The sequence below is a fragment of the Xenopus tropicalis genome, chromosome 3 (assembly GCF_000004195.4).
Source record: "Xenopus tropicalis strain Nigerian chromosome 3, UCB_Xtro_10.0, whole genome shotgun sequence".
NCBI lineage: Eukaryota > Metazoa > Chordata > Amphibia > Anura > Pipidae > Xenopus > Xenopus tropicalis.
The window spans coordinates 61,405,456-61,418,876 of NC_030679.2; the positions used below are offsets into that span (position 1 = coordinate 61,405,456).

A 13,421-nucleotide genomic window follows, 5' to 3' on the forward strand; every position below is an offset into this window, starting at 1 on the left:
CTGTAGCCACCATAAAAATGGCTATTTGATTTTAAAAAATGCCACCATTAGGATACTGGGATTGGCAAAGCAGACATTTTCATAATTTCCACTAATGCAGTGTGAAAGATATACTACATTTTTACAAACACAGATCATGAGTACATTAGATTAAAAGTTACTAGACACACTTTGACTTTTTAAGATTATGACATTTAGACCATTTTCTGTTAAAGGAATACAGTCTTCTATTCAGTTGTTCATATAGCAAACCAATTGCTTCTACTTTTATGGTTTTATTTTTTAAATAATGGATTTGCTTTATTTTTGTTGCTCTGGTATTTCCTAGTAGCAGCTAAATAAGCCAGGTTGATATAATACTTGCTATATATCTTAGCAATATCAGAGGAATGACAGCAACTGTAATGAGCTGATTTGACTGTTTGCCCAGACCGACAAAAAGATTAAAAGAGGGACTTAAGGTGGCCAAACACATTCAGATCCGCTTGCTTGGCGACATCGCCACCCACAGGTGGGCGATATCGGGAGAATCCAGGCTAATTCGATCTGGGGCCAAACGATCGAAATATGACAATGGGTATAGGCAAAGTCGGTCCAGGAACCGCATCAACGAGCCGATGCGGTCCCTGATCCAACTAGATTTTTTAACCTGCCCGATCGATATCTAGCCAATTTCAGGCCAGATATCGGTCGGGCAGGCCCGTCGGTAGTGCCCATACACGGGCCGATTAGCTGCCGAATCGGTCTAAGGGACAGATATCGGCAGCTACAATCAGCCCGTGTATGGGGACCTTAATGAAGACGTGTTTGGGGATCACTGCCTTAATTGGATCTTTGATAGTGTTATAAAGCAATAAAAAATTTTTTTTTTATTATTAAATTTATTATTAAAGCTGGGAAGATTCAAAAGGCAAAGGCAAATAAGGTAAAAAAAAAAAATTTGAAAATTGCTAAAAATAGGCCATTCTATAACATACTTAAAGTTAACTCAAAAGTAAACTACCCTTTCCCTGCCAAGCACATAGCTCCATACTGGATGCCCGTGATCTCCGGGCCCTTAAATGACACTGCACCACAAACAGGAATGCTACTGTAAAGGAAATCACAGAATGGGCTCAGGAATACTTCCAGAAACCATTGTCAGTGAACACAATCCACCGTGCCATCCGCCGTTGCCAGCTGAAACTCTACAGTGCAAAGAAGCCATTTCTAAGCAAGATCCACAAGCTCAGGCGTTTTCACTGGGCCAGGGATCATTTAAAATGAAGTGTGGCAAAATGGAAGACTGTTCTGTGGTCAGACGAGTCACGATTCGAAGTTCTTTTTGGAAATCTGGGACGCCATGTCATCCGGACCAAAGAGGACAAGGACAACCCAAGTTGTTATCAACGCTCAGTTCAGAAGCCTGCATCTCTGATGGTATGGGGTTGCATGAGTGCGTGTGGCATGGGCAGCTTGCATGTCTGGAAAGGCAGCATCAATGCAGAAAAATATATTCAGGTTCTAGAACAACATATGCTCCCATCCAGACGTCACCTCTTTCAGGGAAGACCCTGCATTTTTCAACAAGATAATGCCAGACCACATTCTGCATCAATCACAACATCATGGCTGCGTAGGAGAAGGATCCGGGTACTGAAATGGCCAGTCTGCAGTCCAGATCTTTCACCTATAGAGAACATTTGGCGCATCATAAAGAGGAAGGTGCCAAGACGATTGAACAGTTAGAGGCCTGTATTAGACAAGAATGGGAGAGCATTCCTATTCCTAAACTTGAGAAACTGGTCTCCTCTGTCCCCAGACATCTGTTGAGTGTTGTAAGAAGAAGGGGAGATGCCACACAGTGGTGAAAATGGCCTTGTCCCAACATTTTTGGGATTTGTTGACACCATGAAATTCTGAATCAACATATTTTTCCCTTAAAATGGTACATTTTCTCAGTTTAAACTTTTGTTCCGTGATTTATGTTCTATTCTGAACAAAATATTAGAAGTTGGCACCTCCACATCATTGCGTTCAGTTTTTATTCACAATTTGTTTAGTGTCCCAACTTTTTTGGAATCCGGTTTGTACATTCTCTGTGATTTTGGTGCATTTTTAGTCATTTTATTGCATTTTCAGTTATGCATAGTTGTTGTTCGCTTGACTTTGTCTGTAAAACTAATTTGCACAAGCCAGAATACCCAAACTACTTCGGAGTAGTTTGGAGTACTACTTTGGAGTAGAAAGACATAGGTACCCCTTTAGATTTGAGGGAATGTGTTCTTTCCAAAAATATATGGCTTTCTGGGGTGAGCATACTTTTTACTAGAGTTATCCCACACAAAATGATGTAAATGTGTTGATTTTGCAGAAGCTGAAATCTTCATAAAACTATATATATTTGGTATTGGCACGTTCAGGGGACATGGGACTTTCCAAATCAGTTGTATTTTCATGCATAAAATAATTTTTGTTTCTGCTGTATGTGTTTATATTATGGAAAATATTTTTTTTCATTTTTTATACATTTAGAAGCCTATATCCTGTTACAGAATTGGAATAACACAAAAATTCCACCATATTTTGAAAGCTTAGGTTGTCCTGAAAAAAACGATATATAGTTTTCCTGGGAAACTAAAAGTCCCCCCCAAGGAAAGGCCCCTAAAGTGAAACCGTGCAAAATGTTCAAAAACTGTCTGGCAGTAGAAGTTCCACTTTGTCCTAAACGTCTGGCAGTGAAAGGGTTAAAAGGAGTTGTTCACCTTCGATGTCCAAATCTTATTAAACCAGCAACAATGCTGTCAGTGTGTCAAGAAAATCTATTTTCTATGAAGAAAAAAAAAAAAAAAGTACAAAAGGCCACTTCCACCATCAAGTCCAGGCTTCGCCCTTACTGTTTTTCTACTGAACCAATTCATTAATTCATTGGTTGCTTATGCAAGCTAAATAGTTGCACTGATTGCTCGAAAAGCTCATTGGTTAATTTCTCCCTTGCAATAGCATAGGCAAACAGACTCAGCATATCACAAATCTAACATACTGTTATGTTAGAGTTGCAACACTCTGTCCCAGACACAGGAAGCAACATTAGACTGACAGGAGACGCAGCCAATAGGCGTTTGCTGTCAGGACTATGGGTGACATCATATAAGAAAGTAAAAAAGCAACTGTAGTGTTAATAGGGGTCACTGAGTGTGAACTGTTAGATTTGTGAATGTTGTAGGAAGGTGAACAACCCATGGAAGACCCCCAGTTAGAATGCAAAAAATGCACTGGCACAGGCCTATCTTCTCAGTGGCATGCCTTCATATTCCTCTGGCATTCAGGATCTTCAGCCCTACTGCAGAAATCACAGAGAAATCATCACTGATCTCCTATACTAGACATGCCCTCGCCCAGGGCAGTGCAGAGGATGCTGGCACACCCACAAATAAATGTTAAAGTGGTGCTACATAAAATCTACTCTGGTGTAGCTCCATTGTAAGGAACTCCACAGTGGATACCCCACGGATGTGACCCAAATTGCACTATACTGTTTAAAAAATTATCCAAATTTGGGAAACAGCAGCAGCAAGCAGGGCCACTTGCTTTCTGTTTATATCTGCCTTATGCAACAATCAGTATCAAACAATACAGAGATGGACACAGCAAATCAAGAGCAGCCCTCCTCAACTAGACACACATACCAAATCAAATGCACTGGGAACTTAACTTAACCATACTGATACTCTACTACACAAAGCTGACAACCAAACAGTAACAGTGGTAGAAACTCATCAAAACCTGAAACAGCAAATCATGTCTGTTACAGGCACAAACAAATCTTTGAGTTTAACTGGGTTTAACCGTTTTACTGCCAACGACGTATGGGATACGTTGTGGCAGAAAAAGAGCTTCACTGGCAACGACGAGTTTGAAGCGATGACAGCCCCCTGGGCAAAGAGCCAGGGGGGCTGTCATGTCAGTCCTGCGGCGCGATCGTCGCAGGACTGGCTTACAAGCAGCAGACGCGATCGCATCGCGTCTGCTGCTTGTTCCTGCTTCCTCCTTCCCCCCCAGCGGCGGCCCACTGACTTCCTGGTCCAGGATGCAACATGGAGGACAGAGCAGCAGTAGCGATCAGATCTACAGGACAGGTAAAGCTGATTTTTTTTTTTTTTGCACTTACACACATTTATACATATTTACATACATTAAACACACACACACACATACATTTACACACACTTACAGCACACAATTTAGCCGTTTTTATTTTTTTTTTCATTTTTCACACTTAAATACACGCTGTCGCACAACTTTTACACATGTACACACATGTATACACAAACACTTTGTTTTGTTTTTCATTTTACCACTTTGTTTTTCTTTTTCCTAAAACTTGTTTATTTTGACAGCGTGACTATTGGATCAGATATTCTGACCACTAATTACACGGTCGTGTGAATTATTTTGTTGTTTCACTGATTTGCACAATTTTTGTGGTTTTATTGCATTTTTATCCCTGTATAAGTGTTCCTAATCTGTTTTTAGCATAGCTTTGCCATGTGTAACTTTGGTGTACAAAAATAACTTTACCCTATTTTGAATTCATCAGAATGTGTACTTTCCAAAAATTTTTGGTTTTCTGGGGTTCTCTGTAGTGTTAGGGGGTGTTACTGCACATAATACGCTGTCAGGGGGCTTTGTGTGCAAAAGTTGATTTGGCAGGCGAGAAATCCTTATGCGCTATTTTTATTTTGGGGTCAGTACATGTCGCAGACTTTGGTATATCTATGCATATTGGGCATCAAACTGTTCAGTAGGCCTCTGGTGTTCCTATTTGGGGTGATTTGCCATTGTATGCAAGAAATTGTGCGAGATAAATGCGGCAAACTGCAACATTTTTAGGCGATTTTCTGAAATGTCATAGAAACCAATAACTTTAGGAAAGCTTTGCAGATTGGAACTTTGGTGTAGAAAGGACTCTTTACCCTTGTTGGATTTGTCAGAATATGTACTTTCCAAAAATATATGGTTTTCTGGGGGTCTCTGTATAGTTAGGGGGTGTTTCAGCACATAAAACACTGACAAGGGGCTCTGTATGCAAAAGCTGAGCTGGCAGGCGAGAAATCCTTATGCGCTATTTTCATATTGGGTTCAGTACATACCACAGACTTTGGTATATCTATCCATATTGGGCATCAAACTGTTCAGTAGACCTTAGGTGTTCCTATTTGGGGTGATTTGCCTTTATCTGATCTTTATCAAGAAATTGTGAGAGATAAATGCGGCAAATTGCAACATTTTTATGCAATTTTCTGAAATGTCATAAAAATCTGCAAACTTAGGAAAGCTTTACAGCTTGTTACTTTGGAGCAAAAAGAAATGTTTACCCATTATAGATTCGGGGGAATATGTACTCTCCAAAAATATATGGCTTTCACATAAAGGATGTAAATGTGTTAATTTTGCAGGAGCTGAAATGATTGATCATATGGGGGTATGTTCCCATTGGGGCCGCTACATGCCACATATTTAGATAAACCTATACATATTGGGCATCAAACTGTTCAGTGGACCCCTGGCGTTCAAATTTAGGGTGTTTTATCTTGGTAACTAATGCTATGTGGGAGATAAGATGCTGCAAAATGGAAGCTTTGAGGGAATTTTTGGAAATGTCATCAAAATTGCTAATTTAGAAAAGCTGCGCGGCTTGGTACTTTGTAGTAGAAAGACACGGGTACCCATTTTAGATTCGGGGGGTTGTGTACTTTTCAAAAATTATATTACTTTCTGGGGTGAGTGTACTTTTTACTAGCTTCATCCCACATATAATGATGTAAATGTGTTGATTTTGCAGGAGCTGAAATGACAGAAATGATAGATCATATGGGGGTATGTTCCCATTGGGGCCCCTACATGCCACATACTTAGCTAAACATATACATATTGGGCATCAAACTGTTCAGTGAACCCCTGGAGTTCATATTTAGGGTGTTTTATTTGGTTACTTTATGACCTGTAGGAGATAAGATACTATAGACTGGAAGCTTTGAAGCAATTTTTTAAAAAATTCACAAATTTTGATAAAAACCAATAACTTTAGGAAAGCATTGCGATTTAGTAGTTTGGAGTAGACAGGCAGTTCTACCTATTCTGGATTCACCAGAATCTGTTCTTTCCAGAAATGTGTAATTTTCTGGGATAAACCTTCTGTTAGTGGAATTTTTGGCCTTGAAATCTAAAGTATGCAGCTTTCATGAGCAGTGCTTTGGAAATTTGGTAATGTACTGCTGGGAGTTTTTGACCTATACAAGTGAGAAATCTCCATAAAACTATATAAATTTGGTATTGGCACGTTCAGGAGACATGGGACTTTCCAAATCAGGTTTATTTTAGTGCATAAAATAATTTTTGCTTCTAGTATCAGGTCTGTGGAGTCGGAGTCGGAGGCAATTTTGGGTACCTGGAGTCGGAAAAAAATGAACCGACTCCGACTCCTACTAAATTTAAATGGGAATAAAAAATAAAGCAAGTTTAAATGTCCCAATTCACAAACAGTCATAATTAATTACTTCTCTGCTATAAGAATAAAGCCCAATGCACGCAGTGCATAAACAAACACGTTGAGTGACCATGAAGCATGCTTTTTAATGACTGAATGAATGTATAAAATACATTAGCATATTAAAAACAGAGGAGTCGGAAGTATCAGAAACTGAGGAGTCGGAGAATTTATCTACCGGCTCCACAGCCCTGTCTATGTGTTTATATTATGGAAAATTTGATTTTTTTTTTTCATTTTTAGACATTTAGAAGCCTATATCTTGTTACAGAATTGGAATGACACAAATTCTACAATATTTTGAAAGCTTAGGTTGCCCTGAAAAAAAACAATATATTGTTTTCCTGGGTAAACTAAAAGTCCCCCTGAGGAAAGGCTCCTAAAGTGAAACAGTGCAAAATGTAAAAAAACGGTCTGGCAATACAAGTTCCGCTTTGTCCAAAACGGCTGGCAGTAAAAGGGTTAAAGAACATGGCAACAAAACCAACCAAGCATCCAATGAGCCAGTGATGTTGGTCTTACCATCTTTTTGTTATAGTTTTATCAGAACTTCAACAAGCTTTAAAAGGGATAGTGACACGTTCAAGTTTTTAACAAGAATGTGTCACAATTCCTACTCTAGCGCCGTTACTAATGTGCACCCTGCCTGCCCCCAGCTCACCTCCTACTAACCTGACAGTCTCCAAACAGCTTTCTGAGAGTCAGCGAGCTTGGGGGTGGGACAGTGTTCTGATACGCTGGAGGACAAATGTAAAAGACTATGTCCCAGACTATGAGAGCACACCGTCACTCAAGAAGCTGTTCAGCTTTAAGCCATGCCCGAGACCTACACAGGTTAGTATGGGGTTAAGCTACAGGGAGGCAGGGGGAACATCAGTTAGAAAACAATAGCATTGCTAGGGTTTAAGCAGACATAGTGACACATTCATGTTACAATTGGAATATGTTACTATCCCTTTAATTTAAACAATGTTGTTAAAAGCCTTTAGAAAGGTGTTTGCAGGCTTTATTCGAGTTACCTATATCTTAATGATCCTAAAGATCTAGTAAAGTTGCTCTTGGAATGGTAATTGTTCTTATGCTGAATTCAGAACAGCAAATTTGGTCTGGCTAAAAAGTAGATGCATAATAACATGTCTCTTCTCTGTGAAGGGAGGCAGTCTCCTTTAGAAAAGGATGAACTTCACATACTGTACTTTCCATCTATGGCTGACCATTAAAACTAAAAAGCTCAGATATTTTACAGTCCACCCTGACTAGATGCTGGGGGCCAATATGGATAAAATATGATCCAAAAACTACTATCACAAATTTCTAGACTCCCTTTAAAATTATGACCACTAACATAATTTCACAACTTGCATATTATAAACACATTCAAACATTCACTTAATTTAATTAGGGACAGAAGCCATCCACTTCAAAATTCAAAATATACAAAGTATATATAATTGTAAAAAATACACTGAGCTCAGCTTTCCAAAATCCTACTAAAAAAACACTAACAATGTAGCCCAACTTGGTTCAGGATATAATGTTGCAGTGGGACATAGGGACGTAACAATAAACTAACAAAAATCAATTTATTTTGAGCCAGACAGGCGGTTGCAAAATCCAGACAATATTCTCACATTTCTGTAGGACCAAGTTAAAAGCAAATGAGAATAATGCTAAATGAAAATAACTCATTATAAAACAGGCATGATGAATTCTTGAAAATATGTTAAGCAAAATCAACTATGGGAAGCTATAGCCATGTGTCTATATAAAACTGGAAGTATTCTAAACCATTTTATCCTAATGTTTCCATATTGAAAACAAAGGAATGGAGTCGTTGGGTAAAAAGCTGGTAAAAATACATATCGATTTTAGCACAGGTATAGGGATCACATGACAAATCAAAATCACCTTTCATGACAAATAAAACCACCGTACATAATTATGCAAATGCCAAAACTAAGAAAGATACGAGGTTCATGAAAACAATTTAGTGTCACCTGCACTAGATGGAGTCACTCTTGCTTGTTGCACTGTATATTGTTTCAGGTTTCAGCAATTTGAGATAAAAAGAAATAAACCTAAGGGTATTATCTGTTGGCAGAACTGATAAGTAACTAGAATAAGTAATGTTTAATCATCCACGTGTGTAATAGTTAGTAATTAGGTTTTTCAGGTTAACTCAAAGCCTAATGCTTCAGAGTAAGAACAAAGATTAACTTACTGTCCGATGCAATGAAATAATCTATCCATCATAACTAACTGTGTTAAAATGTCACCAATAAAGGAGGTTCTATTATTACAGCCATACTTTTTATAAGTGTTTTAACAGTTCTGCGGCAATCAATGACCAATATCCCTAGGTGCCCTAAAGGCAATGATAAACAGGACATTTTGTCACCTGGATAAATCATGGCTACCGTGGGTGACAAAATGTCCCTTATTTCCTTACCACTGAAGTAGCAAAAAGTTTCCTTTAGAGACGTCGGGATACATAAAGTATCCACAGCGAATATTTTCCACCAGCAATGTGCATTTTAGCTTGTGGGAAAGCACCTGAAGGAGATACGTAACCTGCGGTAGAGGAGATTTATCGGTGGCAACTATTCTCCTGGCGTGTCACTGCCCTTACCAAGTGCCCCTAAAGGTATAAATACAGGAATGGGATTTATTGTCAAAGATTTGTGTGACAAATCGCAATTGCCAATTAGAATATAAATGCAAAGATCAAATTGTTTTCTATGTTTTACTGGGTTTTTTTTAAATTAAAGAGATTCTGTCATGGGTTTTATTGTTTAGTTTTTATTTCCGGCTCAGTGACATTTTTTGGTTAGTTTAGGTAGGAAAACGATATCGTTTTTTTCAGGAGAACCTGAGCTTTTTTTATATTTCCACTGCTGCAACTAGATTAAGAGCTCTAAATGACAAAAATAGAAGAAAAAAATATAATTCAATTTAAATACAGGTATGGAATCAGTTACACAAAACAATCCTATTATTTAATGTTTAAATAATCTTTTAGTAAATTTAAGGTATGGAGATTCAAATTACGGAAAGATCCCTTATCTGGAAAACCCCAGGTCCCGAGCATTCTGGATAATGGGTCCCATACCTCTATTTTATTTTATGGACAAAAGCCTTGTGTCTCTCGAATGTGCCAATACCAGATATGCATAGTTTTATGGAGTTTTCTGGCTTTTAGAGATCAAAAACTCCCAGCAGTAATTCACCAAATTTTTTAAAGAATTATAAGACATACCTTATAATCCAAAGCCAAAAACACTGGAACATTAGGTTTACCCCAGGAAACCATATATTTTTTAAAAGTACACTTTCTGCCAAATCCGAATTGGGTAACCATGTCTTTCTACCATGCTGTACCAAACAGCAATGCTTTTCTTTTCCAAAACTGGCAGTTTTGATGAAATACCTAAAATTCACCCCAAAGCTTCCACTTTCAAGCACCTTATCTGCCACATAGAATTAGGTATTAAGAAAAAACATCATAAATATGAAAGCCAAGGGTCCACTGAGCAATGTGATGCGCATTGTGCATAAGATTAACAAAGTATCTGGCATTTAGAGACCCCAAAATGAAGTTAGTGCATACATATTTCATGGCATATAAATCAGGCTGTGTATTTTTTGGTAGTAAAAATATATTTGGGAAAAGTAGGAAATAAGTACGTTGACTCCAGTAAATATTTTCAGAAAATACACTTCTGATGAATGTAAAATGGGTAAATTTGTCTTTGTATAGCAAATCATCAAATAGCAATGCTAAACTAAATGTTGCTATTTTTATGTAATTTCTGAAAATTGGGGTAAAATGCAAGCTTTGAGACATTCTATACCTGACATTTCGCAACGTATCTACATAAAACATTCTAAATATGAACGCCAGGGGTCTATTGAACAGTTTGATGCCCAAACTATGCGGTGTACAGGGTACCCAAATGGAAATAGTGCGTATGAATTTTCACGTGTGACGCTTTGGCTGCTGCAATATAAACAACTGGTATGTGTATTATGTACCATAAGACCCCCTAACAGTACAGAGAAAACCAAATATTTTCCCAAAAGTACACATCCTGACAAAACCAAAATGGGAAAATACATCCTTCTACTGCAAACTGCCAAACTACAAAGCTAAGCTAAACCTAGTAGTTTTTACAACATTTCTAAAAATCATTACAAAGCTTGCATTTTACCCCATTATATACCCCACATTTTGTAACATAGCAACATAAAACATTCTAAATATGAACGCTAGGGGTCTACTGAACAGTTTGATGCCCAATATGCCTTTATTTTACCAAACTGTGTGGCATACAGAGGCACCCAATTAGGAATGATATAAAATCACTAGAATCCAATAAAAACACTAAAACCAATGCTTTTTTTTCACCTAGTGAAATCTACAGTCAGATTCATAGTTCATTTCCTAGTCTCAAGACTAGGAAATGAGAGGCACATAGTATCCACGTGCCTGCCGTTTCCTATGGCGCCCCTGGGCGATCAGGCCCAAGGAGCCACCTGTTCCCCGCCCCTGCTTGTTGCTTAGGGGCTGGAGAACAAGCTAGGTCACCCCCCAGTGACTTTAATTGCTTACCTTATACCTCGAGCTGGTGCTCCTGTGAGAAGAAAACTGCACCACCTGAACCTGCGAGTGAGCGTCTCCTGTTCCTGCTTCTGTCTTCGCGCGCTTGCAAATGTGCAGTAAACCTTAACAAAAAAAAAGTCTGTTTTTTCACTCTACTGCGCATGCGCCGGCCCTGGGATTCAGAAGACAGAATAAAGAAGGAAGAGGAAACACTTGCAGCAGCAACACCGGGCCAGTGCGGTTTTCTCCTAAAAAGTAAGCAATTACAATCACTGGGGGGTGCCTAACATTTGGCTCCCCCCAGTGATTTTTACCATTCCTTCTTTAAAAACTGCTCCTCCGTTCCCAAACCCATAAGTACTGCAGAATATAGAATCTAGGAATTGTGGCACTTCAGTCCTTTTATTCACACTTAAAGGGTTAAAATCTTATTCTTGAACCAAATGTATTTATTTTTACCTCGAATATTAATGTGTAACCAGCCATGTTAGTCCATTGTGCCTGAGTCTGACCTTTCAGAAGGAGCTAGAGCTACAGATTAGAACTGCTTTCAGGTACCCTACTGTTTCTCCTACTCCCATGTAACTGGAGGAGTCCCAAGCCGGACTTGGATTTCTTACTACTTTCTTGCTATTCTGATCTCTATCTTTTAGCAATACAGGTGTCCAGGACTTGCTACCTTTCCATTGTTTTGTGGATCGGCTGCTGTGAGGAGGCCAATATCACTCCACAGGTCACATGGTTGTGGCACCCTGGGAAATGAAGAATATGGCTAGCCCCATGTGAAATTTCAAAATTAAATATAAAAAAATATGTTTGCACTTTTGAAAAACTGATTTCAATACAGGATTCTGCTGGAGAAGCTTTATAAACTGATGGGTTTAAAAAAAAATAAAAAAATGTTTTCCCATGACAGTATTCCTTTAAAAAAAAAAAAAAAAACAGCAGCAGAAATGAGGAATTGTGCATTAATAAAATACTATTTCTGAGGTTTCTGAATAGAAATTTCCTCTTGTATTGTAGCCAAAATTTCAGAAAGCAGAAATATGCACTTTTTTGTTTGATTTAGTATTTTTCATTTCTACTTCGGGCTTTACAAAACTCTTCTTTTTTGGTGCATACAATAAAATGTTACTGAAATATTTTTCTATATTATGAAAAATATTAATACCTAGAAACTCAAAACAATTAAAAGCAACTTCCATTTTACAGAAGTGTCATCACACAAAACTTTAGGCACAAAAAGTGGTATTGTAAAATGTAAAGTGTAATGTAAAATTTGTTGGCAATAATTTGAACATAAGACCAAGCAGGTAGTGAACTCAACGAGGAACTTAAATCATGTTTTTGGCTTGTATATCAATGTGTAAACAGTTTAAAACTGTACAAACTAGAAACAGCTTTACAAAATGTAGCCCAACTATTAATGATACGAAAACATTATCATGACATTATAAAAAAATGTATGAAATACTGAAAAAATACTATGAAAGCACCCAAGAGATGCACTTAACTATTGGAGGCTGAGAGGCAAACTTTTTGACTGGGGGTGGGGGAGCGTGGGGCCAAAGGCACTGAAATGACACCTTGCCCAAGAAGACATGTAGTAGGAGAGTGTTCATTTCTACACTCTCTTTTAGTATATGGTGCTACTGTGCTAAACAATTAGCACGGTTTAGATTGGGAAAGGACATGCTGAATGATACAGATAGCAAGCTTACATTCTTGTTTAAAAGAATATCTGTTCCAGTTTATAAAAACTACCATTTATTTTTTTCACATAGACCTACAAAATCGAATCTGTTTGCAGATTAGACACTTTGCAGTTAGCTACATTTAACACAAAAATTTACATTAACAAATAACTTTGTATATTGAAAAGTTTCTTAGAATTCAAAATTACTTTCATTATGAAGAAATAAGGATTTGTGTAGAGTTTTTTGTAAAGATAGCAAATAATGTATACTGTCATTGCCGATTTACTAAACAAGCTTCCAAAGTCAAACAGAAGCAGTTAAGCGTTAAGATATCTAATCTTTCAAATAGCTGTAATAAATGAGTTTCTACTTCAATATTTGAAGATAAGAATGAAAGTACAACTTTATGGTACATTCCTTTTCCATGATAAGATTTCAAACAAACTTTATCTGCCAACTGAAATAGGCTACTTTACATCAGAGATTTTGTTTGGCAGAGTAGGCTTTTTTTTACCTTAGGGCTCTGGCACACGGGGAGATTAGTCGCCCGCGACAAAACTCCCTGTTCGTGGGCGACTAATCTCCCCGAGTTGCC

General features: G+C 37.9%; 1 protein-coding gene across 9 annotated transcripts in view; it reads right to left on the reverse strand.

The window, feature by feature from the left end:
- The window catches only part of osbpl8 (oxysterol binding protein like 8), a 137,242-nt gene that overhangs the window by 92,828 nt on the left and 30,993 nt on the right, over positions 1 to 13,421 (reverse strand). Inside the window, exon 2 of one of the 9 annotated variants that reach the window (XM_012958582.3) lies at positions 11,139 to 11,251. The exons of the other annotated variants lie outside the window; for them this stretch is intronic. The gene's annotated coding sequence lies outside the window, so the exon portion shown is untranslated. The remainder of the gene's footprint in view (positions 1 to 11,138; positions 11,252 to 13,421) is intronic. 9 annotated transcript variants of the gene reach the window in all.